The sequence below is a fragment of the Lacerta agilis genome, chromosome 12 (assembly GCF_009819535.1).
Source record: "Lacerta agilis isolate rLacAgi1 chromosome 12, rLacAgi1.pri, whole genome shotgun sequence".
Taxonomy (NCBI): Eukaryota; Metazoa; Chordata; class Lepidosauria; order Squamata; family Lacertidae; genus Lacerta; species Lacerta agilis.
This window is the reverse complement of record NC_046323.1, coordinates 9,734,392-9,759,743: the sequence shown is the minus strand read 5'-3', so window position 1 is coordinate 9,759,743 and position 25,352 is coordinate 9,734,392. Positions and strand designations below refer to the sequence as shown.

Here is a 25,352-nt window from a genome sequence, read left to right as displayed (position 1 = left end):
TGGAGAACGCTAAGGGCGAAGCAGAAGTGTGCCTGGGCGCAATTGATGTCGGAGACGATCGTAAAGGTGATTGATTGCAGTGCCGGCCAGCAGCACTACTTGGGTCAAAGTTTTTATGACCCAATATCAACACTATCCAAAACAGGTTATGGCTTAATGGCTTAATTGCTTTATTGCCAAGAAGCTACGCTTTGATGGCGAGGCATCCTGAGGAGATTGATTGCCAGGACGGGAGGTCTGCATGTCTGCGGGGCCGGCAGCCGATAGCCCAGCTGGAGGACTGTTTTGTGCCATGCTTTTGAGGCACAAAGCAGGGAAACCTCGCTGGTGAAGAGAAGCCGTTTTCCGGAGCTGGGAGCTGAGAGGCGAGTGCTGAGTTTGCAGCCACGTGAGTTACCTCAAGCCCCAGGGGGGAGATGGCGCAGTCCCATGAGAGTTTCGTGCCACCCTTTCCAAGGTTGGATGGGAGGAATTGGCAAGATTGGGCCAAGAAAATGGAGATATTTCTGATTGCTAAAGATCTTTGGACTTGTACTCAGAGCCCACCAGTTCAAGCCCCTGCTGCTGAAGCTGCTGCAGCACTTAAGAAAGACCAGAGGGCTACTGCTCACATAGTCATGGGCATAGAGGAAGAGCTGATGGTGCACATAGACGCTGCCACTAACGCCCACCAAATTTGGGAGTGTCTTAAGCGTGTGTTTCAAAGAACGTCAGCTGGTGCCAAACTTCATACAACTAGACAGCTGTTTGAGTTACGTTTGCAAGAAGGAGGCTGTGTGCGTCAACATGTGGCCAAAATGCTGGCACTCTTCAACAAGTTGAGACAGCTGAATGTTCCTTTCTCAGAGGAACAAAAGGTCTATATCCTTTTGAGCTCACTAGACCCCAGTTATGAGACTCTTTCCCTAACGCTGGAGTCCATGCCTGCAAGCCAGTTGAATCTGGACTATGTTACTGGGAGGCTGCAGGACGAACAGGACCGGAGGCAGAGAGAGAAAGGGAAAGCTGTTAAGGGGGGTTGCTTTTTGCCTAAGCCCAGGAGTGGAGAAAACGCTGAGAGCTCTGTTAAAGCTTTTGCAGCTAAGCGTTGTTATCTATGCAATTCTGATAACCATCTTCAGGCAGACTGCGATCAGGCTGACTTCAAAGATGGTTTCCATGGCAACCGGGAGATGAAAGGAAGACCACGTCGTGGGAGAAGAGGACCTTCCAGAGCAAGCAGAGGAGGGGCTGGAGCCCACTGCAAAGCAGCTGCATATGCTTTGGTTGGAAAGACAGTTGCTACCCCCAAGCTGCGTTGGTTAATAGACAGTGGTGCGGGGAGACATCTAGCGCCACCTAGCAGCCAGTTGCGGAACTGCAGGCCGATCCAAGATGCAACTGCAGTCACTCTGGCTGATTCAACCACAAGACCTGTTACTAAAACTGGTGTTATGTTCATGCCTTGTCTTAATGATGATATTGATGTGTATGTTTTAGATGGTATGAAATTTGGTTTACTTTCTGTTTCAGCTTTAGACAATGCAGGTTATCTGGTCAGTTTTGGGAACCAGGTATGCACCATCTCCAAAGATGGGAAACAATTGGTCCAGGTGAAAGGCCATGATGGGGTGTATATGCTGGAAACTGACAACAGCGCCACAGAGAGGGCGCAGGGTGCTGAAACAAGTAATGGCATCTCTGAGGAGACTCAAGCTCAGTATGCCAACTTACCCACGCATGATCAGTGTTTGCATTTATGGCATCGCAGATTCTCGCACGTGAATTGGAAATACGTGCGCAAGCAGGTAGAGTGCACTGATGGTTGTAAAATGAAGGAGTGCTCCAAGTTTCTAGACTGTAGAGCTTGTAAAAGAGCCAAAGTGCATTCTTGCAGCTACCCATCGTCTGATAGGGTGACCAAGCAAGCTTTCGAGCTTGTGCATGCGGATCTCTGTGGTCCGATGGGGGTGCCAAGCATGGGTAATTCTCGTTATGTTCTTTGTCTCACTGATGATTTTAGTCGAGCAGGATGGATTTTCACGCTCAAAGACAAGGGGCAAACAGCGAAGGAGATTATAGAATGGGTGAAAGCAGTAGAGGTGGAGTTTGGAACCCGCGTGAAAGCGTTTCAGACAGACCGAGGCACAGAATTTACTGCATCTAAGCTGCAGGATTTCTTTCGTGCCAAAGGTATCAAGCATAAAAAACTGCTCCTTATTCTCCTCAAGAGAATGGTGTTTCTGAGAGGAGGAATAGAACAATGCAGGAGGCAGTAGATGCTCTCTTGTTTGACTCAGGCTTGCCAAGATGCTATTGGGCTGAAGCCTGGAGAACTGTCTGCCACACTCTTAACAGGACATACAGTTCCGTGATAGGGACCACGCCCTACTTTCTACTTTATGGAAAGAAGCCCAAGGTCCACTATTTTCGGACTTTCGGGGCAGAAGCTTGGGTTCTTATCCCCAGACATTTACGTAGAAAGGGCAGTCCAAGATCGCAAAAGTTGATTTTCTGTGGCTACGAGACAGGTTCGAAAGCCTGGAGATTTGCTTTCCCAGATGGCGATCGTTCACGAGTCATAATCAGCAGGAGCGCTGAGTTTTGTGAGCAGCAAGGCTGGAAAAGGATTCACGGAAATCCTGAGGTGCTCACAGATCCGTTCAGCGATCTTGACTATGAAGATCAGCCAGTTACACCTGCTAGTGGTGCAGAAGGTGGTCAACCTGCTGGTGTTTCGGGCCGCATTCCCAAACACGACCAGGGTGCAGTGTCAGAGGGGGCAATCCCAAAGAGACAGGTGAAGACAGAACCAAGGAGTGCACCCACATCTCCAGAAGTAGCTAGGAGAGGCAAGCGAGGTAGGTCTCCAAGGTCCCCAACTGGGAAGCCTAGTCCAGGGGGACATAGCAAGCGCAGTAGGTCGCTTGATGGTTCACCAGACGCCAGGGACTCCCAGGCTGAGTCTAGCACGTCTGGGTCAGGGGGCGAGTCACCGGTGGTGCCACGGCGTTCCAAGCGCACTACAAAGGGGAAACCTCCTGACAGGTTCCAAGCCACTAATGTTTGGGCTGGTTTTGCTCACTGCGAACCGGAAAGTTTCGCTGAGGTGCAGAGATTACCTCAAGCAGAATCCAGCAAGTGGCAACAAGCAATGGAGAAAGAACTTAGTGCCATGAAATCTCTTGGAGTTTTCACGCTGACAACTCTGCCAGCTGGACAGCAAGCTGTGAGCTGTCGCTGGGTCTATAGATTGAAACCCACTGCAAGTGGAGAGCCACAATATAAGGCTAGATTGGTGGCAAGAGGTTTCAGCCAGAGGCCAGGAGTGCATTACTCACAAGTCTATGCACCCACGTCCCGTAGTGAAACAATGAGATTGCTCCTTGCTGTAGCAGCGCAGAGAGGCGCAGAAGCTGCTCATTTTGATATTTATGTCGCCTACTTAAATGCACCGCTGCAGGAGGAAATTTATATGCTACCTCCTCCGGGTTTTGAGGGTGACAGGCCAGGTCTAGTATGGAGGCTACACCGCTCCATTTATGGTCTCAAACAGTCCGCGAGAAACTGGAATCAGTGTCTCGACCAAGCGCTGGAGAAGCTAGGCTTTAGGAAAAGCCGTGCGGACAACTGTTTGTACATAAAAGGGACAGGTCAGCAACAAGAATTGGCCCTGATCTTTGTCGACGACATTGTTCTAGTGGCCAACACAAACAAACAGGTGCAGGAGTTTGCAAGTAAGCTGAGGCAGCACTTCAAACTCAAGGAGTTGGGTCCTGTGAACATGTATCTAGGGGTTCAGATTCACAGAGACCAAGATGGCAGTTTTGTGTTGAACCAGAGCGCAAAGATTGATCAGTTACTCAGGAAATTCAATATGGCAGACTGCAAAGGTGCAAGGACACCAATGGAAACGAGTTTTGTAACTGATAACCAATCTGTTGAAAAAAGAGAGTTTGAGAACCAAGAGGTATATCAATCTGCTCTGGGAAGCCTGCTCTATCTCTCGCAGTGGAGCAGGCCCGATATTGCATTTGCAGTTAATCTGCTGAGCCAAGAGGCAGCAAAGCCCAGTGTGATGGCATGGAATGGGGTCAAAAGAGTTCTTAGATATTTGCAAGAGACCAAAGAGTTTAGCCTCACACTGACAGCCCAAGGTGATGAACAGCTTCAATGTTGGGTGGATGCTGATTGGGCTTGCGGCTCAGACAGAAAGTCAATTTCTGGAATAGTGGTAAAATTTGGAGGTTCTGTAATTGGCTGGAGGTCAAAAAAGCAGAGTTTAATTGCTCTATCGTCAACTGAGGCAGAGTTCAGTGCTCTTTCAGAAATGTGTCGAGAGCTTGAATTCTACAAGTGCCTAGTGCAGGAAGTGTGTGAGAAGTGTTACCTACCCATCACCATATGGGAGGATAACCAGCCATGCCTGAAGTTGGCTGAATCCGGTCAATTCAACGCACGAACCAAACACCTGGATATTCGGTTCAAAAATGTGCATGAGAGCGTTAGGACAAATGTGGTCAAGCTGAAATACTGTCCTAGCGAAATGAATCTTGCCGATGGATTCACAAAGCCCTTGAGTTTCCAGAAACACGAAGGTTTCTGTGATGGGTTAAATGTTGAATGAAATGCATATATGTTTACCCAGGATTGCGAACGAGAGGGGGTGTCAGGTTTTCTGGGCATCATAGAGTTAATGATGCAAGAGGCGTTCTGATCCTGGGAGTTTAGCCTTGCCCACTGTGATACGGGCACTTTCCTTTGTCTAGAAAAAGGGGAGGTTTGGTTTCACTTTCCCCTTCTCTGCATTCATTCTGCCTTATTGTTTTGTGTTACTGCTGTATGTTAGTTTGCTGCAAGCATGCAGCTCAAGTCTGGAGGACTTGTGTGTGTGTGCTACTAAATAAAGTCTAGTTTAGTTTAGTAGCACTGGCGTCTGTCAAGTTATTTCACGACGCCACGGAGAAGCAGACCTAAAAAGCCATCGTGACGCTGTGCTTAACTCTGCAACTGGAGAACGCTAAGGGCGAAGCAGAAGTGTGCCTGGGCGCCATTGATGTCGGAGACGATCGTAAAGGTGATTGATTGCAGTGCCGGCCAGCAGCACTACTTGGGTCAAAGTTTTTATGACCCAATATCAACACTATCCAAAACAAGAATTTTGACTACTGTACTGACAGTGTTGTGAATTGTAACTAAAACTGACCTGGGAATTATTGCAGTGAGGACTTAGCCACACTTACCTTTCCTCCACACTTTCCAGGCATGGCCAGCTTTTTAAAGCTCTGTGTCTGAGTGCCCCCTTTTGTTTTTGCTGCAGAGCTCCCTCCCCCCCACTCTAAAATGCTGAATTGGAGCAAATGGCAATCCACAGAAAACCCAGACAGCAGTTTACTCCGATTCAGCTTTAGAGAACGGGTTTCTGCAGGGAAAGCTCTGGAGCAAAAAGGAAGGTGAGGGGAGGTCTTTGGACACAGACCTGCGGACCTGTGCCTGGAAAGAATGGGGCAAAAAGTAAGTTGTGGGTAAGCCCTGAGTTTGCTACCACTAGACATGTATGGCTATTCCACTTCCAAAATAGGGATTACACAGAAGAGTAAAAACCTAGGTACAGGTCTATGACACACACACACACACACACACACACACACACACACCCCTCTTTTTATGAACTGTCTTTTGAATTATTTCTGATCTTGCTCAATAACACTCATTTAGAGCAATTAAACTCAAAGGTGTATTTGTTGGTAAACATACAGTAGTAAAAGGGTAAACAAATTTTAAAAAATCCATTTGAATTGCTGGGTTTGGCAGGAACTGTGAGCCTCCATGGTGACCGGGGGGGGGGGGCTGCCACTGTCAAAACATGGCACGGCACAGTGGGGTGGGCCAAGGGAGGCACTGCATCAGGCCGCAATCGCCACTCACCAGGAAAGGCCTGACCGTGTCACACCAGTTCTGGCCCGACTCCACTGACTACTGATTAGTTTCCAGACTCAACTCACATTGCTGGTTTGGATCTATAAAGCCTTATGCAGCTCAGGAACCCAGTACCTCAGGGACTGCCTCTCCAGCCTGAGCCTGAGCTTGTTATCAGAGGCTCTTCTCTGTGTGTCTAGCATACTCTTATGTTGTCATAATCCATGTTGTTTCCCTGGAATGGGTGATTTGTGACACAGACACTCCAAAAGGAAACCGCCCCCTCTCTATTTTTTAGAAAGGAAATTTTTGGAAAGAGATGTTTGCTTTGCAACTGTTGGCCAATCATTTGCAAGTTTGGGACCAGCCATGCAGGAAGTTAGTTTTGTTCACGGCCCTTGTAGGTAGGTGTTCTGTTAATTACTAAATTGCAAATGAGGCAGGAAAGGAATCTCTATTGGGGTTGGGAAATTTTACAGTTAGCTAGGTACTCAACAGGTAGGCAGGACATGTGTTATGTTTGAAGAGTCAGTGGCTATGTATGAGACCTTGGGGACACATTGAGATGTGAGTAATACAGCATGTTCTCATAGCAATCTTGGAACCAGTTATAGACAGTTAAAGTATCAAAACAGTGCATTTCTGGCCATTTGTGTTCATTTACATTCCAAATAAAAATATTGTAATCATATCACCAAGATAATGTAAAACTTCTGCAGCTGTTCCTTTCATGAGTGTATCAGCATTTGAAACCTGCAGCTGAAACACAACAGACTTTCTGCATAATAACTTTTGAATTGATCTGTTTCAGTAGACATTTTAAATGACAACATTTTTCTGTTAAAAATGACAGAAGTACAATAGCACATGAATTGTGTTGTACAGTATTAAATATTTCATTAAATAATGGCTTGCACTGCTGCATTTCAAAGTAGATTGATAAATACCACATGTCCTAATATAACCTGTACACAAAACTTAATATAAGGTTATGAAATGTGGTTACTGTGTGTTTCTATCCTGCTTTGTCAAACTGGAATGACTTGCATGCCATTCAGAAGATTCTAGTTTAACAGACAAACCTAACTTTCTATGATACCTGGCGGATACCAAACAAAGCAATGTATAAATCATAAATTAGTTATTTAAAATTACCTAAGAGGAGGTTTCTGTTTCTGCAAGCTTCACATCTGTCCACGGATTCTCGAAAAATAGTAGAATAAAAATCTGCAGTTGCTGAAGCTTAAAAAATATTCGCAAAAGAGATACAAGGTCATCTCTATTTGAAAAAATAAATAGCACAGGATAAACCATGCAAATTAATTCTGTAATCCTGATTATTAAAAATGTGCACAGCTTTTTATTTACAATACAAACAGCAAAAAGTCAACAACATGATCCGAGGTCTGCTCCTCACTTCAAGAACACGTTGCAAACAAACAGCTGGAAAATCCCAGCCACAGAGAGGAAGAAAGCACTCACCGCTATTAACAACAAAAAGCATTTTAAATTCATTTCATGCTCTCTTAACAAATCACATTATTAACCCCCCCCCCTTGAATTTCTTATACTGCATCTGCTCAAATTCAACTTCTATCTCTAAATGGTTAACCCTTCACTCTGGAAGTCTAGCCTTTGCAAAAAATAGAGATGTGAAGTCTGCTTATAGAAAACATGCACGTCATATTTCATCCTCCCACTCAGAGAAGCTGTGGATGTTTGGAGATGTGCAAACTGTTCAAGGCAGCATACTGCATACGTGTGGAGGGAGGAGGTATCAGATAAACAAGTAGCTCTACAAATGCAAGTCTCTGCCCTCAGTTACATTGCAGTTCTTAAGAAAATCTTAAGTACCTCTAAGGTGCCTTCAGAGTTGGGGCAAGATTCCCATGAATATGGGAAAGTATACTTTATACTGTATATGTACTATATAATGTACTATAACATAGTATAATATGATAGTATACTATCATAGCCCAGAAAACCTCAATTACTACCCAGGGTCATCTGAGCTGGCCACAGCTCCAGAAATGTGACTTGCTTAACACACTAGAAGCCACTTCTAGCCTTGCTTGGCTGGTTAAAGAAGCAACATGGGTTTCCTCATACTTTCTCCAGGGAATGCTTATGGTAGTTTAAATGGAGTGAGGAGAGTTCCTACTGCATGTAGCCTATATATTCTGCTATACTTTTTATGGTATGCATTTTATATGCAAATAAACATCTAAGCATTCTGTGCAGCCAGAGTAATTCTGGTTTTGCTCCCAGGAAACACAGCAAAGTAATGCCTTCAATGTTTTATGCACTTTGCAAGCGGAATATGATTTGAAACCACCTGGGAACAGTTACTTTTGCTTCTTTATTTATTTTCCCTCCTATGAGCCACTAATTGGAAAAGTGATGCATTTAAATGCACATCTTTTTTCCAGCAGTGCTGCTGTGTTCATACAGTGTGTTCAGCCAGGAACCAGATCCTAGAAATGTTAATTTTGCCAGCTGTCCAGCAGCCTACCAAAAGGTAGGTGCCAGTTTAGGAGATTAGAAGAAACCACTCCCCCCTCTAAAAACAGAATCTACACATTATACAAATGAGATTTTTAATCCAAGTTTACCTAGCCGAAAAGGGTTAGAAATCTGAGCACAAGTGCCAATGGATTTTGGATGCCCATGGGCACTTATCTGAAAAACTGGAGAACTTGGAAAAACAAAGCCTATTCCGTTGCCACTTGCAATTCTCTCCCTGTCTCTTCTGACCACATTGTAAAGCAAACAAGTGTCTATCAGCTCCCCGCCACAGCATTAATTTGGAGTCTGTTTTTCCTTGAAAATTTTGGGCAAACTTGATGTTTGGCATGTGCCTGGGAGGCCATTTTGGCCAAGTCACGCCCATCTTTCCTGCACCTGATGTAATGTATGGATGCAGCTGCCTGCCAAAAGCAAGGATTGCAGGCCCTGTGTCTTTGCTCATGTGGTTTGATTTCAAACCACACAGATAAAGGAAAATAGGTTGCCTGAGTGGACTGTGACATCAAGTGATAGGAGTGTTCTCCATCCTTGCTATAAAGGGAGAGCATTTAAAGTGTGGCATGGCTGAGCAGGAGATGGGTACTAGACTGTTCCCCTACCCACTTCTCCTCTCCCACAGAACAAGCAAACCAACCAACCCAGGTTCTTCCCAGCAGCTGTTTTCAGAGATCAGTATAGTGAGAGCAACAACAGGGGATAAGCAGTACTTAGGAGGGCAACGTGGACAGCACCCTCCCTGGATCATAATTCAATTTGTCCCTCAACACACACTTTTATGGGAAATGGACAATAATTCAGTTCCAACGCATAGGTCTGACAATCAAATCTAGCATGTCTCACATAATTTCCAGGCTGGCCACCAAGTGAAACCAACAAAAATTTCCATACAAGTCTTCATGAGACCAAATATTCCGAAGCCCTGTTTAGCTGAAACCTTTTTCTTGGCTCAGAAAACTAATTCCCTTGCACCACCTGTTAAATCCCTTTATGTTTTAATTATGGGTGAGGTCCACTGAGACCTCACATGGTCACAGCAAAATGCAGAAGAAGCAACCGGCTTACAAAAAAGTGTGGTGACATCTTGTCATGCCCTATACTTTCTTCCTGACTTCCAAATCTTTCCTACTGCCATCAGTTTTTGAGAGGTGCTGACTTTATCTACGGTACATGTGTGCTGAAGAACAGCGCCAAACATTAAAATACAATATCAATCCATCATCAAAGGGCAAAGTTAAAACGCCAGCAAGGAAATTTAAACAAATAGTCCACACGTAATAACTCATCACATTACGAGCTGCTTTGCGTAATGATGGCACTGCATTCTTGCAAAAAGAGGTGCCCGTTTCAGATATTTCACACCACAAAGCTTTTACAATTATCATAGGTATAAACTGGGCCAAATACTCAGTCAAGAACACTCTCCCCTAAATTAAGCAGGTCCGAAAGGTCAGTAGAAGAATGGGGAAAATAGTTATTTCAGATCAGCCATGGTCAAACCTCAGACCGTTGTTGAGCATGTGAACAACTGGGAAGAGAAGCAGGCAAGCAAACTTGGGGATCGTGGGGCAAAGGGGGCACGCTGAGCTTGCACCAGTGGGATGACTTAAGGGAGGAGGAGGCACAGGTGAGCTGGGGAGGTTTGGGGAGGAGTAAGGGCCTTGCGCAAATGGGGCTTTGAGCAAGGTCAGTGGGAGTAGGGGGGGTTGGTGAGCAAAGCGAGCAGGGGTAGCAGCCCCTAGCATCATATACTTTTGTTATATGCTTGTTATTTCCCTGCTTCATCTGCTACGTTTTGGTGTGTCATGCTGTTGTTAAAGGCCCCAAAGTGGGACCGGGACACACACGACACACCTCTAATGTTCACTTCTGTGAGATTAAGCAACAGAGTAAATTATTATGCCAATATTTAATCTCCACTTAAATCTAACGTAATAAATTAAAAAAAACATTAAGAAAAGCCCTCTTGGGTCAGTCCAAAGGGCTATCTAGTCTAGCATCCACAGTGACCAGCATGTGTATGGGAAGCCTGCAAGCAAGAGTTGAGTGCTGCAGCACTTTCCCCACTTGTGATCATAGCAATAATAATAATAATTTGTTATTCATCTGACTGGGTTGCCCCAGCAACAGAAGTGTACTGCTCCCAACACTGGTGGTAATACACAGACATCATAGCAAGAAGCCACTGATAGCGTTATCCTCCATGAATTGGGCTAAATGCCTTTCGAAGCCTCAGATAAGGAAGCTAATCTTATGGGAGAGCCACACATTTCTGTTAGAAGATCAGCATTTTCACATTTGAGATCTTGAAGAGGAAGGGTGGGGGTAGAGGTTTAATAAATAATAGGTTTCTTGGTTCTCCTTGTTAACCACACTGGAATCCTCTTAGTCTGGGCGATACATCTATTCGAGATGTTATCTGTTAGGGCTTGTAAACAACTCACATCCAAGGATTTTGTATATTTTGGTTAGCCATGAAGGCAAGCATTCTAAATAGCTGACTATACAAGGAAAGCTGAACTGTTTGATATAATATAGTGATAATCTGCATTAAGTATACTTAGTATTCATTCCGATTAATTCAGCTAAATTGAATTCAGCTGAAACAGTGGTAGGGCAAACAATAAATCCTTACTCTACCACCAGCTGTTCACAAGTACAACATTGTATATTACTCATGCAATCCTTTCCTTTGTACAAAAGCTAGACTCTTCTAGCCAAAACACTGGGAGTGTGGCTGATTTTTTTTTTTAATGACTGCTGCTTTTATGAAAAGATAAAGAACTGTTGGGCAACACCTGCTCATTCCCTAGCTAGGATTTTATCTTTTTTTTTTATTTTTCAGAAACACACAGATGCTGCACAGATTGTTGTTTGTCCTCTTATTGCTAAGGCTGCATTTTTATTTATTTTTAAATAATGCTTTTGGCTAATGTGATCAAAAATACTTTCATGTGGCCAATGAAGACCAGGTTGTGTGACCAGCTTGAAGCTTTTAGCTTAAATCCCAGAGTTTATAAACAGAATGCAATATTCACATCTAAGCCTGGGATAACTTGCAGCTCAAATGCAGTAAGGAATGCAAGCACAGAAAGCAACATTCACAGAGGAAGTCTTGCTTAACATAAGGTGGGGAAAAGGTTTTATATTAGAGCACCAAAGTGTTCATTTTTATGATGGGGTGTGTGGGCTTGCAGAGAGGGTGCACTGTTTTTCTATGTGTTCTACAAAGAGACACTTAGAGGGGGTGGGGAAAATACTACGGATTGTATTCCAAACTTCTGGTTTTCTTTTGTGACAAGAACACAAACTGCTTTCCTCAGGGCTGGCTCAAGTCATTTGTTGCCTGAGGCAAAGGATGAGGAACCACAAGCACCCCAATTCCACATCCGCATACGTTGAAGCTTTGTTTGAAGGCAGGAGGCTAGTTTAATTTCTTTTAGTTCCTCCCCCCTGCCCTAAAAATCAACTTTAAAGGTGCCTAGCATAAAAGCCCCTGATTCTATTTGTGTGCAATTTGGTAGGTTTCTTATTCAGGAGTGCTCTCCCCTGTCTGCAACTTTCAAACCAATTTTCCATAACCACTGCAACTCTGAAATTGGGCAGGATACGTGCTCTCAGCAGGGAACACCTTCCCTATGAATTTCATCAAATTCTGCCCCAAAATTAAAGGTGATGGGTGTTTTCTTAAAATAAAAAAATATCACCAAACTTTATAGGCGCCCATCACAAACCCCCCTATACCTATTTGCTTGTAATCTGGCAGGCTTTAGCAACAATGGTGTAGCTACAATGCCTACAAATTTCATCTACTGTATTTCTGCCAAAAGGAAATTAGTTATTGCCTTTTAAAGTTTCTCAACACTGAATTAGCGGGGGGGGGGGACGGACGACAAAGCAGGTGCGGCCTGAAGTGGAGCAAATTGGGCAGCCTATGAAGTGCCTCGGATCAGGGCCGGCTGCTTTGTGAAGCACCAGATCAGATTTTGATCCCAAACCTGTGATCGATGCGCATTCCTAATAAGTAGCCACTCTCTCTCTTTTGAAGTGTCCTTGTCTCACGCACAGTACAATATATCAAAACTAATATACATAGGTTTACACTGCTTTGGTACTAGTCTTCCAAAAATCTGTAAATGTGGAGTTTAGAGTTGGCAATAAAACAAGAAGACTGTGTTCCATTTACAAATGTATTTAAAGTTTTAATGTGGATTTTGTCACCTCCTAGTTTCCATTTTTCAACATCTGTCCAGCTTAAAGTTTATGTGAAGGGGCTTCTGATATCTGCGATGTGCTCCTGGGCAAATATTTCTGCTCTGTGTCAGCTTATTGCATTTTCCTACACTTTATGGATACTTATATTCCTAAGGAGTTACTTTGCCTTTGCTGAAAGGGGATGTTATTACCAGTACATATGTGACAGATTACAAAGCAGCATGGAAGGAATTTAGAATGTCACTTGCAAATGAAGACCTACTTCATTCCAAAGGTGAATTTCTCTGACAAAAGAGGCACTGGGCTTGACATCTCCCCACAAGCCATGGTCTCCAATCTGCAATCTCTTCTCTTTGATGTCTGGTCTGGCTATGGCTATTTAGTACGGAAGGGGTTGCCAACCTTTTGGGGCCTGTGGGCACATTTGCAAACTCGAGAAACTGTTGTGGGTATCGAACTGCATCCCATTATGTGAGGCAATGCTGCGCACCTGTGAGCACCATGTTTTCGTGACTTCTGTGATAGAAAATAAGCTACTCTGCATATTCTGAGAATCCCTTTCAGTCTTAATATTGCTTTCAATGTTCTAGGGTAAGTGTTGTGAAAATAGACACCAGGAATTCGATTTACAGGCCCTGGGTAGCTGCTTACCAAACATGCTATTTCAATCAGCTGCATTGTGTGTGTGTGTGTGTGTGTGTGAGAGATAAAGGCAGGGAGTAAATACCATAAGCCTGGGTACAAGGCTGGCAGCTTACTTAGTACCTGTGGGGCCCCTTGGCCATGCTGTGACCTAGGCCCCATCTAAGAAATATGCAGCTCTGCTAATGGTTCTGGGAGGCAGGACCAGGGACCAGACCTTCTCCTTGTGATCGGTTTCTAGGCCATAGGTAAAGGTAAAGGCAAAGGACCCTTGGATGGTTAAGTCCAGGCAACTATGGGGTTGTGGCGCTTATCTCACTTTCAGGCTGAGGGAGCCAGCGTTCGTTCACAGACAGCTTTCCGGGTCATGTGGCCAGCATGACTAAACCGCTTCTGGCACAATGGAACACCGTGACAGCACCCAGAGCATACGGAAACGCCGTTTTCCTTCCTGTCACAGTGGTACCTATTTATCTACTTACATTGGCGTGCTTTCGAATTGCTAGGTTGGCAGGAGCTAGGACAGAGCAACGGGAGCTCACTCCATTCAAACCGCCAACCTTCTGATAGGCAAGCCCAAGTGGCTCAATGGTTTAGACCATAGCACCACCTGTGTCCCTTCTAGGCCATAGATAGAGGGCCTGACAACTCCCAGTTCCCCACTGGAGGGTTCCCTTAAGAGGACTTGGCGGCATTTCCTCAGAGCCTTAGCGCCAGTCCGTAGGAATAGCACACAGCCACCACACTCCCAGGTTGCACAATAGGCCTGTGGAATTGACTTGCAGTTGGGTGGGCCTGTGATTCATGCAACTTCTGTCCATAGTATCCCAGCATTCAGGACTGGGATGGTGGCATTGACCACTAGGCTGCCTAATGACTGGGTACCTGCCATATGCCATGCCACACTCTGTAAGCTGTAACCAGTAAATGTTGTGACCATTTAACATCATGGCAGCCTTTGTGTGGTCATTTGCTTCCACATCTCAGCCCCCTACTCCATGCTTCGGATGCAAGACTGAAGAACGGAACATATAAGAACAGTCCTTCTAATTTTATTTCTTTGAAGCAGAGAACAGGTTTTACAAGTCCTTGCCCCCCAAAAAAACGTTATGATAATTTAGGTAACACTACATTACACACCTTTCTTTTCTTAAAAAATAAAAAATAAATCTCCAACATGGGAGAGGGAATTTCAAAACATAAAACATCCCAAATGCTGTGGTTGAAAATATATAACCAAAACTGTATTTGGCAGTTCCATATTTGCCAAAACGACTTACCATAAACAAATCACAAGACAAGCAGAAAAGAAACTGAAAAGATATACCGTATATACAAACTAGAGTATGAGTTCCATGAAAGGGAATGGAAGAAAATAAGAAATAAAGAGGTTCTGTAGCCAAGTAAGTTAAAAGTTGCTATCCTCTGCTTTTACTTCCCTACATTAGGAAAAAAGAAAGCATTAAATTCAAATCTGACAGCTAATGTTTTGTTGGCACACCATTGATTCTATGCTCCGTTATTTTTCATTCAAGCTCTATACATGAGTAGTTGAGAAAACCAGCTGCAAAGTGCTTAACTAGAGCTTATCATTGCAAAAAGCCAGTAGCCAAAAACAAAAGCTCACTTCCAGCCTTGGGAGAGATCCAAAAGATTCTCAACATTTCATATAAATTAATCCATCAAGCGGACAGTAATGGATCTTATCCTCCAGCAGAATAAATATTCAGACATTACATAATCCTTAGGTAAGCACTTGTACATATTGTGGAAATAAACATTCCTCCAGCTATAAACCTTGTCATACTTTGTGCTGGGAGAGGTGGGGGCGGAGGCAAATGCAGCTACACTAAAATTGCCATTTTTTAATTACTCAAAGTAAGAGTTAGTGGGGGGGGGGTGAATAATAAGGATCGTGCTTAGATTCACTATGACCAATCTTTTGGGAAGTACACAAAGTACAGTGGTACCTCGACTTATGAGTGACTCGACTTCTGCATTTTTCGACTTCCGAATGACCTCCTGAAGCGAAAAAATGGCCGCCGCTTCCGAAATTTTCGACTTCCGAAGTGAAAGCGGCGGCACGATACCTTGACTTACGAGGTTTTCAATGCGGTTTTTTCGACTTGCGAAGTTTTTTTTCCGTTCCGAGATGCCGGCTTCGACTTGCAAAGATTTCGACTTGCAAGCGCGCCTTCGGAACGGATTAACTTCGTAAGTCGAGGTACCACTGTATTTGATAGCTCCAGTGTGGAGTTAAAGTACAGTACATTTTCAGTCCCCTCGGCTTTGTTTCTTGTCTACTGGAGAGAAAAGCGCTGGGCAGGCAGGTAAGGGATACAGGATGATTTTATGCTCACCAGGTCCTCTGCTCCTGCACACAGACCCTACTACCTCTGTGAATTGAGGCATGTATGTGTCTACTTTACCCAGCAGAAGGTACGGTGGAATTCACTCTCATCTACATGTAATTAGGATTGCGGCATTACATACCTGTTGTCTTCATTTAATTATACGGTTGTATATTTTAAACTGTGTGTCTTACAAATTAAAAAGAAAAACACAACTTTTTGAAAGGAGGCTTCCTCAACCTGGGGCCATCAATAGGTTTTGGACTACAGACCCGATCATTGGCCATGTTGGCAGGGGTGATGAGCGTTGGCGTCCAAAACATCTTGCCAGGGAGGGAAGGGGTAAGGTTTATTTATTTAGGCTGGGGAAATGTGGTTTAAAGGAACTTGGCTATACCATTTTACGGAAGAGCAGCAGCTATGCTACAGGATCCAACGTATGGACAATTTTAAAAAATTTCTTCCCCGCCTCCTGTTGATCTCTTGAGGTTTAATTTTTTTCAATTCATTAATAGCAAAATGTGGCTGCCTTGTGAAAAACTAAAGAGAACAACAAATGAAGAAAAGAAACCAGAAATTCAAACCCTACACACGGGAACAGAAAATGGCACTGGGACACTAAGAGAGGCTATTCAAGGGCCAGTTAAAAGGCTGTGCCCCTCGCATTACTAATTCCCCATCTCATCTTAATCCCCATCCCATGTCATAACTATTGCTCAGGATCCTAGCCATAATATTCACCACACTGTGGAAACAGGTCACATTCAAAAATAGGAAGTAATAGGTTTTGCACCATGTTTATAGCCAGGATTTATTGGAGGGGCAGGCTTTATGTTGGGGGGGGGGCATATATAAGACGCCTCCAAATTTTGGACATTATTTTTTAGGGGGGGGAAACCTAGTCTTATACATGGGAAAATACGGTAAGTTTTACTGGCTGTGCAACTTTTCTGAAGCACGTGAATCTGACCTTTGGAGAGTTTGTAAGTAAACCGTTCTTTTTTTAACTTACCCAACGTGTGGTTACTATTACTACATTGGAGGAAGAGTGAAATTTTAGAACTCAGGGCATATTTTAAAAGGTCTAAAAGCCGTGTGTGTGTGTGTGTGTGTGTGTGTGTATACACACACCCCAACACTTCTTTGCATGTAAGTAAGCATGTATGGGGTGGGGGCATGGAGATGAATGTACCAGTTCCATCCGTTGACCTCCACATGTTGGCAGGCTTGTGAAGTAGGGAGTTTCCTATACTTGTGGAGGCTCCCAGTACTATTTGGAACGCTGCAGTGGTGACGGAGACAGAGATAGCATGCTCATCTTAACCTACCCCACCCCTCATTTATTTGCTTACATGGAAAGAAAAAAAAGCCTGAGGGGCCATTCCATTGTCACGGGTGGGACACTTTGACCATGTTTTTTGGTATTCACACATGTGTAACAATGTAAATATACATAAAAATTAACAACCAAAATTTAAACTATGTTCTTAATAAGATAATGAACATTTTACTATTTTTTATTTTTTTGTGGATATTTTTGACAATTTTATTAAATGTTAAAAGTGTTGTCACGGGTGGGACAAAAAAAGGACATGGAGCTTGAGATAAGTTTGATTTATGGAAAAACTCTGTGAGTTGGGAGGTGAATCAATGATAAACTCAGCATATCTGTTTAAATCAATGTTTATTGGTTACAACTATGCAATCAGGAATTAAGTTTAAGAAATTTAACGATACAAAATTAAGGAAAAAATGCTGTCACAGGTGGGACAATCATCAGAAAACTTTTAACTTGAACACTTCTGTGAAGACTACGTGGGTGGACTTTTGAAAAGAAGGTCCATAAAATAAACTTCTTTTGTCTTTAGCTTTTAAAAAAATGGTTAGACTGCACGTTTGGAATCTTCTTCACCAAAGTCCAGTGCTCATCTAGCATTCTTATCAGGCTCATTTTTCATGGAATGGCCCTGAGAGGGAAATGTGAAATGCAAACAAAAATGCAGGTTGTTATGATTATATTAAAGTTTAAATTGAACATGCAGGGATTACTAAACTAATTAACATCTGTAATCAATTTGCCCCTGTATTGGTTTGCTTTCCATTATCCTGCTGATTAAGGCTGCAGTCCTCATCCCTCTTAACTGGGAGGAAGCTTCCTTGAATTCAATAGGACTTATTTCTGAACAGACATGGTTAGGATTGCACTACTGCTCACTAAGGCTGAACTGTGCTCCTTCATGACCCCAATCCTGCAAAGTATTGTCACTAAAAAGAGGACCACGGAGTGGCTGAGTCCTCATCCCCATGCTCTTTTGTAGAATATCCTGCAGGATTTCTGAAGTGCTAATCAGAAAATAGGTGGTAGCATTGAAGGGAGGTAGTAAAGTGACTCTGCTGAAGCCTCTCCCTTTTACATCTGAGGACTGTTCAATAAACCACCTCAACTGACTGAGCCAATACCAAATTAAAGGGGTAAGACAGTGTTGAAAATGAATAGGCGAAATAAATGAGGTCATGAAATGTAGGTGCGAAGGCTGCAAAAGCCACTTCAGCTCAGTCCTTTGAAATGCTTTGAGTAGTTATATTAAAACAGTGCTATTAAGGTAGAGAGAGGGTTTTTTATAGAGCAACAGAGAATGAGAGAGAGAGAGAGAGAGAGATCTCAAAGAGAGCACCTAGTTGTTCATAGTGCATATTTCAACTTAAAATTCCTTTGGAAATTTCAATACACAAAGAGGGCACCCATTAAAAAAAGGGTTTTCTCCATTTTATTTCCCGCTCATTTATATACACACATGCACACTTACATAGCCTAATTCTCCTATTTAGTGTGCGGAAACTGAAACACGAGCAAAATGGCCGCTTACCTGGCCTGAAGGGTGAGTGGCTGTTGTGACTTGGCACAGCTACTTTGGCACCCTCCAGAGCCCCGCCATGTTACTTGAGGCCGTTTGCTGCCCCCCCCAGCTGCTGTGGAGCATCATGGGTTCCCACCAGACCCATTTTTTAATTCTAAGTCAATCTGCAGTGGCCTGGGGTGGGGGCAGGGCATCGGGAGCAGACTTGGAGTCCACAGTCTTCACTCTGGTCCACTCCCTGGCCATAAAAGCCGGCCAACGCCGCATGCTGCAGCTCGGTCAGCCCAGGAGTGTCACCCACCTGTCACCCTCTATTACAGGGTTGTGTTTTTGATGTCCTAACCTTTCCCTTTTTAGATTGTGCAAGCTTTGCTATGGTTTGGTTTATAATGGTTGCCATATTCGGACCCAGGAAGGAATTTCCCCTGCACTGCAGGTTTTGCCTTCCCCATAGCATTAATCACAACTGGCGGTTTTGGCCATGGGCAGAATCCTTTAGTCTAACACCTACCAGGGGGTGAAGTGGTGACTCACACACACACACCTTCTTGCAGCGGTGATAACAGGGTACTCCATTAGAGGGGTCTGGAGGAAAGTCTCTGTCCAAAGAGTCAAAGCATGTGGCTAGCAGACCATAGAGCTTCCCTTGAAGTGCGGAGGCGAAGCTAGCTGCTCTGACACCCGGAACAGCGCACATGCTGTGTACCCGGGGGCGGGGTGAGCATCCCAGGGGGGCAGGGCGAGCATCCCATGGGGGCGGAGCAAGCCACCCATGGAAGACTGCTTCCTAGGTGGTGGGGGAGGGAGCCGTGCCGCTTTGCCAGCAGCCTTCCTCCCTTCCCTCTTCCTCCTGACAGCTCGGGGGAGGCTCCCCCCGCCTGGAAGCAGCCTGGGGGGGGGGGCAACAGCACACAGATAATGTAAAGCAGGGATAAGGAACCTGTGTTGGACCTTAAGTCCCATTAGCCCCAGCTGGCAGCATGAGGGGAGCTGTAAGTCCAGGGCCATGGGTTTCCCCACCCCTAATGCAAAATGTCAGCAGGCATCTCTTAGTTCACAATATAATACACATTAGTTTGTGCAACTGCTTCGGGATGGGGCGGAGGGAACCCAGTTGTACAAAAGTTGTTTGAAAAGCAAGAATATTTAGGCTTTTTGTGTAAAGGTGCTGCAGAAATAAAGGAGCAAGTTTGCACATTCCCAATTGCATGTCGTTCTCTGGAGTAATGGATGGAAAGGACATCAAGGGGAAAGGAAAAAACCATGTTGTTTGAGAGTGCTTACAAGTGAGGTAAAGAATCAAACTGTAGGAGATATGATCCTTGAAAAATGTATATTCTTCCAACATGTATGAACCCTGCAGATTTTATAGAATGTAAGCTGTTTTCTCCTCCTTTTGTCTAATCACTGAATGGCAAACTGGGACACTGGGGTGCTATCACATGCCATGTTTATGCCAAGCAGCTGTCCTGTATATCTAGGAGAAACATCCGGAATATTTTATTATTCACTGCCACGAATGCTCTAAAATTACCGCTATGAATGCTCTAAACATTAAACCTGTCAGATCATAGGAAATTTCTTATGAAGAGTGCTTAAAATTCAACCTTCTCTACAGCACAAGGCAATCTTTGTTCCTACATTGACACTTTACAACCAAAACGTAGGTGTTAGGAATATCACAACAACTGAACTCCCCATGGCCAAGGTATCTCTATGCTAAATATGTTTGAAAGGATATGTCAACTTCTGCATATGAAACTAGACTTAAAGGTAGGCGGGAATTGCTCAATGTTTCTGAAACCACGAAAACATTTAATGTAGCCCATAACACATGTTCACGATGAGCTGATCCAAATGTTCAAGCAAGCCATGGCGTACGATGTTCGACTTGCAAGGCGTTCAGGATCCAAGGTACGACTGTACCAGGGGGAGAACATGAATTTGGTTTTGCATCTCAGACATCAAAAAACCTTGAGCTATCTCTGCTCCAGAGGTGCACAGGTGAGACTGTGTGCTTGAAAGCAACCTGACATCAAACCCTTCTGTGTTTATTGTGTTTAATAGAGCATTAGGTTATAACATTGCACATGCAAAAGATTTTCAATATGTGGGAAGACGTTAAAACATGTGATACCTCGGACTTCCGGCGGCGACGCAATCGCCGGGTGGTCGAGGGCTGCTTCGGGTCCGAAGTGCCCGGTCCATCCCGGGGGTTAGGAGCCGCGCTACCGCAGCGCGCGGCTCCGGTTGGGGTGCGGGAAGAGCGTCCCGCACCCTGGGCTCCCCGGCTGCGCCCGCGGAGGCTCCGAACCCTTCCCTTGCCCCCCCTGTAAAGGGGGAGTGGGGGTGAAGGGACAACGGAGCCGGGCTTACGGGGACATGCCCCAACCGGGATGTAAATGCGGCGGCAAAGCCCGCGGTGAGCGTCTAAGTTCTACCTGTGAAGAATGGAGCTAAAGGAACCCGGTGGTCGTGAGTAAATAATCTTGGCAGAAATCGTGTTTTTGGAACGATCCGGGGGGAAGGAGAAAGGCAGCCTGCCTCCCTCCCTTCGAGCCTAAGAAATTAACCAATTTGAGGGATTGCTGCCACAGAACTGGTTACAAAGTATTTAAAATCGATACATGAGACTGGCAAACTTTTTTCTTGGGAAGCTAACTAGCGGAAAATATCTCCATATAAAGTTGCAGTGTTTGCGCTCCAGCTTAGGAAAATGGCGACGAACAAAGAGACAGGGGAAGAAATATGATACCCATTTCCTCCTCCTCTGCCAGTATGTTGGGTTTCGTCCTTGAACTGGTATTGAACTCTGGACTAACAGATGAACAAAGGCTCACTGCCCTGAATGTGGAATTACTTTATAGAAAAGTCAAAGTCTTGTGTGGGGGTCTGAAATGGAACCAACTGCCCACAGAGGAGGCTTACAAAACTTTTGACACTTTGGAAGAAAGTCTTGCCAAAGAGCTGAGAGGGTGGATGGAAAGATGGAAAGAAATGAGTGAGCTACTTCGGAGAAGAAATTCGCTCTTTGGGGGTGGCAGCCCCAAGGCGATGTCAAGATTTGTTATATCCAGTCCCCGAGGTGTGAGCTCGGGGGCCAGGGACAGAGAATTAAGGTATTTACAAGAAGAAAAGGAATGTTACAAAGAACCGGAGAAGCTGAGAGAGGAAGAGATGGATACCTCGGAGCTCGTGGCAAGGAGAGTTTTGGACTGTGTCCGGATCTGTGGACGTTTGGAGAGGGAAGCTGCAAGGAAGTTCAGTGCTGATGCCATCAGGAGAAGAATAATGGACAGAGGGGGTGTGGGGTGAAGCATTAAGTAAAATCTAAAGCAATCTGTTATGGTATTTTGAAATCGGAGGGTGAACACTGTCAACAATAGTTTGTTTTATTATTTGTTTGAACATGAAAGGAGATATTTCAAGTTTTTATGTTATAAGCAGCAGTTTAAAGGATAGAAGAGATAGATTTGATGAGGATGATTTGTGAGGATTTATGAGGATGTAGTATAAATAAAGTCAATTTAAGTGGTTAAAGTTTATAGATTAAGACGATTAAGATTAAGATGAAGATTAAGATGAATGTTTTACTTTATATATATAATTAAGATTAATTTTTTAAATGAAGAGGTTAAAAAGTAGATTGTGGATATAAACTCGAAGGTGAAAAGGCAGGGGAAGTCAACTGTCAAGATTGGAAAAAGAATTTTTTTTTTTTTGAGATGTCTAATTAAGAAGAAAAATCATGGCAATTTTTGTATTAGATGTGTAATTGTATTTGTTTTGTATGTGTATAAATGTAGGTGTGGTTAAGGTTGTATGTTGTTATAAGTAAAAATGTCAATAAATTCTTATTAAAAAAAAAAAAAACATGTGATACCTCAACATGCATTCAAAGGTGTCGCTTTTACTTCAGCATTAATGAATTAGGCCTGAATCAGTTCATTAATGCTGAAGTATAAATGTATAACTGTTCCTCTTCAGTCGAATCTCTCATAAAAGTGCATATTAGAATGTATATGCAACTGGACATTCTCTATTATAACGCTACCAAATTTTGTGGGGGTGTGAGAGATCATATTAGTGCATTAAATGAAATAAATCTCAGCCTACTAGTATCTTTCCTTTAAGTGTGGGCACATTGCTGAAGAAAAGGAGTAGCAAATAATATGTGTGATAACAGAATGCATATAAGAATGTAATAACGTCAGCAGCCTTCCCCCCCCCCCCATTTATAGGCCTACCTTCTTCTTCCGCATTATGCAGCTTCACTCTTTTGATTTCCTCCCCCACCCCACCCCCCGTCTTGGAGCTCATGATATTATTTATGTGCTATTAATGCTCATAAATAATTTTGAATTATTTGAAAAATAAACAGAGCTTCATTTTAATTTTAATTTTACTACTTAAAATTCCATTTAAAAATTCAATCAAACAGGGCCACTGCTATGCATGAGCTGTGGGACTTTGAAATTTCAGATAGCAGGGGACTGAAAGCTATTGCTTCCATTTTCAACTGACCGCAGTTTGGCATTATGTCCAAAGCATGGGGTGGTGACCCTATAGAATATCACTATGGCATCTGGTGATTGTCAGGTCAACTTTCGGCTGCCTTGGGTGGGAGAAAGATAAAGAGCTGCCCCTCCATCTATAAATGTTTCCCAATCCCTGGTCTAAGCCGTAGGAGTTTGGTAAGCTATAAAGAGAATGGGGGTGGAAAGCTGTAAGGGTCGGGGGTGCGCAGAAGTGAAGTCATTTGTCAAGGAGTGGCGGCTTTGTAAGGGTGGCAAGAGAAACAAGTAGGAGCAGTAGCCCCTAAGTATTAGAACCTTTTCTTAATTTTGTCATTGGAGAATTTGCACCATTGCACCTGTGTACCCATTTACTCAAGACACATTGTTCTAATAATATGTTTTTTACCGAAAGCTAATCCTGGTTATATACACAATTCATAGATACTGCATGACGCTGTCTCAAGATACGCCCCCTCTGGTTTTTCAAGTAACTGCATCAATGTTCTGCAATGTTCTGTTAAAAATGAAAGTAAAGGTAAAGGTAAAGGTAAAGGGACCCCTGACCATTAGGTCCAGTCACGGATGACTCTGGGGTTGTGCCGCTCATCTCGCTTTACTGGCCGAGGAAGCCAGCGTACAGCTTCTGGGTCATGTGGCCAGCATGACTAAGCCGCTTCTGGCGAACCAGAGCAGCACACGGAAACGGCGTTTACCTTCCCGCCGGAGCGGTACCTATTTATCTACTTGCACTTTGATGTGCTTTTGAACTGCTAGGTGGGTAGGAGCTGGGACCCAGCAACGAGAGCTCACCCTGTCACGGGGATCCGAACCGCCGACCTTCTGATCAGCAAGCCCTAGGCTCTGTGGTTTAACCCACAGCGCCACCCGCGTCCCATACAAAAGAAAGTACATTGGTGTAAATGCACTAAGTATTCCCTTGCTGACAATTGCAGCGCCCGGAGACAGATTGTGTATCCACAGCAGTGAACAGGGGAGGAATGACCACCAGGAGGACTGCAGAGCGATGAAACGCCATGGTGCACCTATAGCAGCACAACCGGACGCCTTCATCTACTCCACTGGCAACAAAACATGTCTCTCCTGTATTGGTCTCTGCAGCCACAGCAGGCTCTGTAACTCTCTGTTTGACTTCACCCCCAAAGGCACACTCCTCCATTGTCTCCTGAGATAGACAGCTGCCAACAGAAACATATATGCTGATATGCTCAGTTTATTTCATCTGAAATAAAACCAAGCTTGGCAGGAAGGCAAACTGAGTTGCTTCATAGATCTCGTTTCCTTGACGCTGGAGGAAAAGGGAATGATTTTCTCTTTTAGCCAGAGCCTATGCATGGTTTCATGCCAAGAGTACCAATCATGCAAGTTACACAATCCATTTTTGCTGCATTATATACTGAAATACAAGGAATGTTTTGGAAGAAAATAGCGAGGTTTGTGGTTAAACTCTCCAAAATTACAATATGAAATGCCCATTTTGATTCCTGTGAAAAAAACAGGAGTTTTTAATTGATGTTGCTGCCCCTGATTGCTAAAGCACATTAATAACAAAGGAGGTGTTCGTTTACTGTTGCTATTCACAGCCAGCAATGTCTCAAAGTCTGGAATATTTCCAGTGTTAATTATCTCCATTAATAAGATACCAATGCCAGTCGTAACATTTCAGTTTATTTCTAAAGAAGGATAAATATAGTTTTGGACGAAAGACTTGAAATAAAACAAAAAAGCATAACAAGGGACTGTTGGAGAAGACCAAAAGCCATCCAGTGTAGCATCCAGTTCTCACAGTGGCCAACCAGATGTTTATAGGAAGCTTGCAAGCAGAAAATGAGCACAATAGAACATTTTCATTCACCTCCTTAGAAGACACAGATTAAAAGAAACTCCTTTGTGAGAAAGGGCTGGATAAAAATCTATCATTGGTAAAAATAGCCCTTAGTCTGGATCACAATTCACCAAGCCTTAACTCCAGGATATAGTTATAATGTCAACATTCAGCCACAGACAACAAAATATGAAAATAAAAGCACAAACCTTTGAACATTCTCCTCCACATACCTACTGAAATTTACAGTAGGTGCTCAAGAGCATGTGCAGTGTGTCTTTCGCAACTAATTGATATAGGTCATCTTTTGTGGTCTGATGGCTGTGTGTTGAGGAACAACAGGTCATTCCATGTGTCCACAAAGCTAACCTACAAAGTTTGCTTGACAACCAAGGGACAGAATAACATTTCTGGCACATCACTGCTAAGTGCTAACCTATGTTTTCAGTTTTCAGTGGCAAGTTCTCTTTATAGGAGCTCCTGATTAAGCCCAGATCCACCATGG

General features: G+C 43.8%; 1 protein-coding gene across 4 annotated transcripts in view; it reads right to left on the bottom strand.

The window, feature by feature from the left end:
• MYRIP (myosin VIIA and Rab interacting protein) overlaps positions 1-25,352 on the bottom strand; it is a 143,508-nt gene that overhangs the window by 46,801 nt on the left and 71,355 nt on the right. Inside the window, exon 1 of one of the 4 annotated variants that reach the window (XM_033165241.1) lies at positions 7,054-7,074. The exons of the other annotated variants lie outside the window; for them this stretch is intronic. The gene's annotated coding sequence lies outside the window, so the exon portion shown is untranslated. Of the gene's footprint in view, positions 1-7,053; positions 7,075-25,352 lie in introns of those variants that run through there. 4 annotated transcript variants of the gene reach the window in all.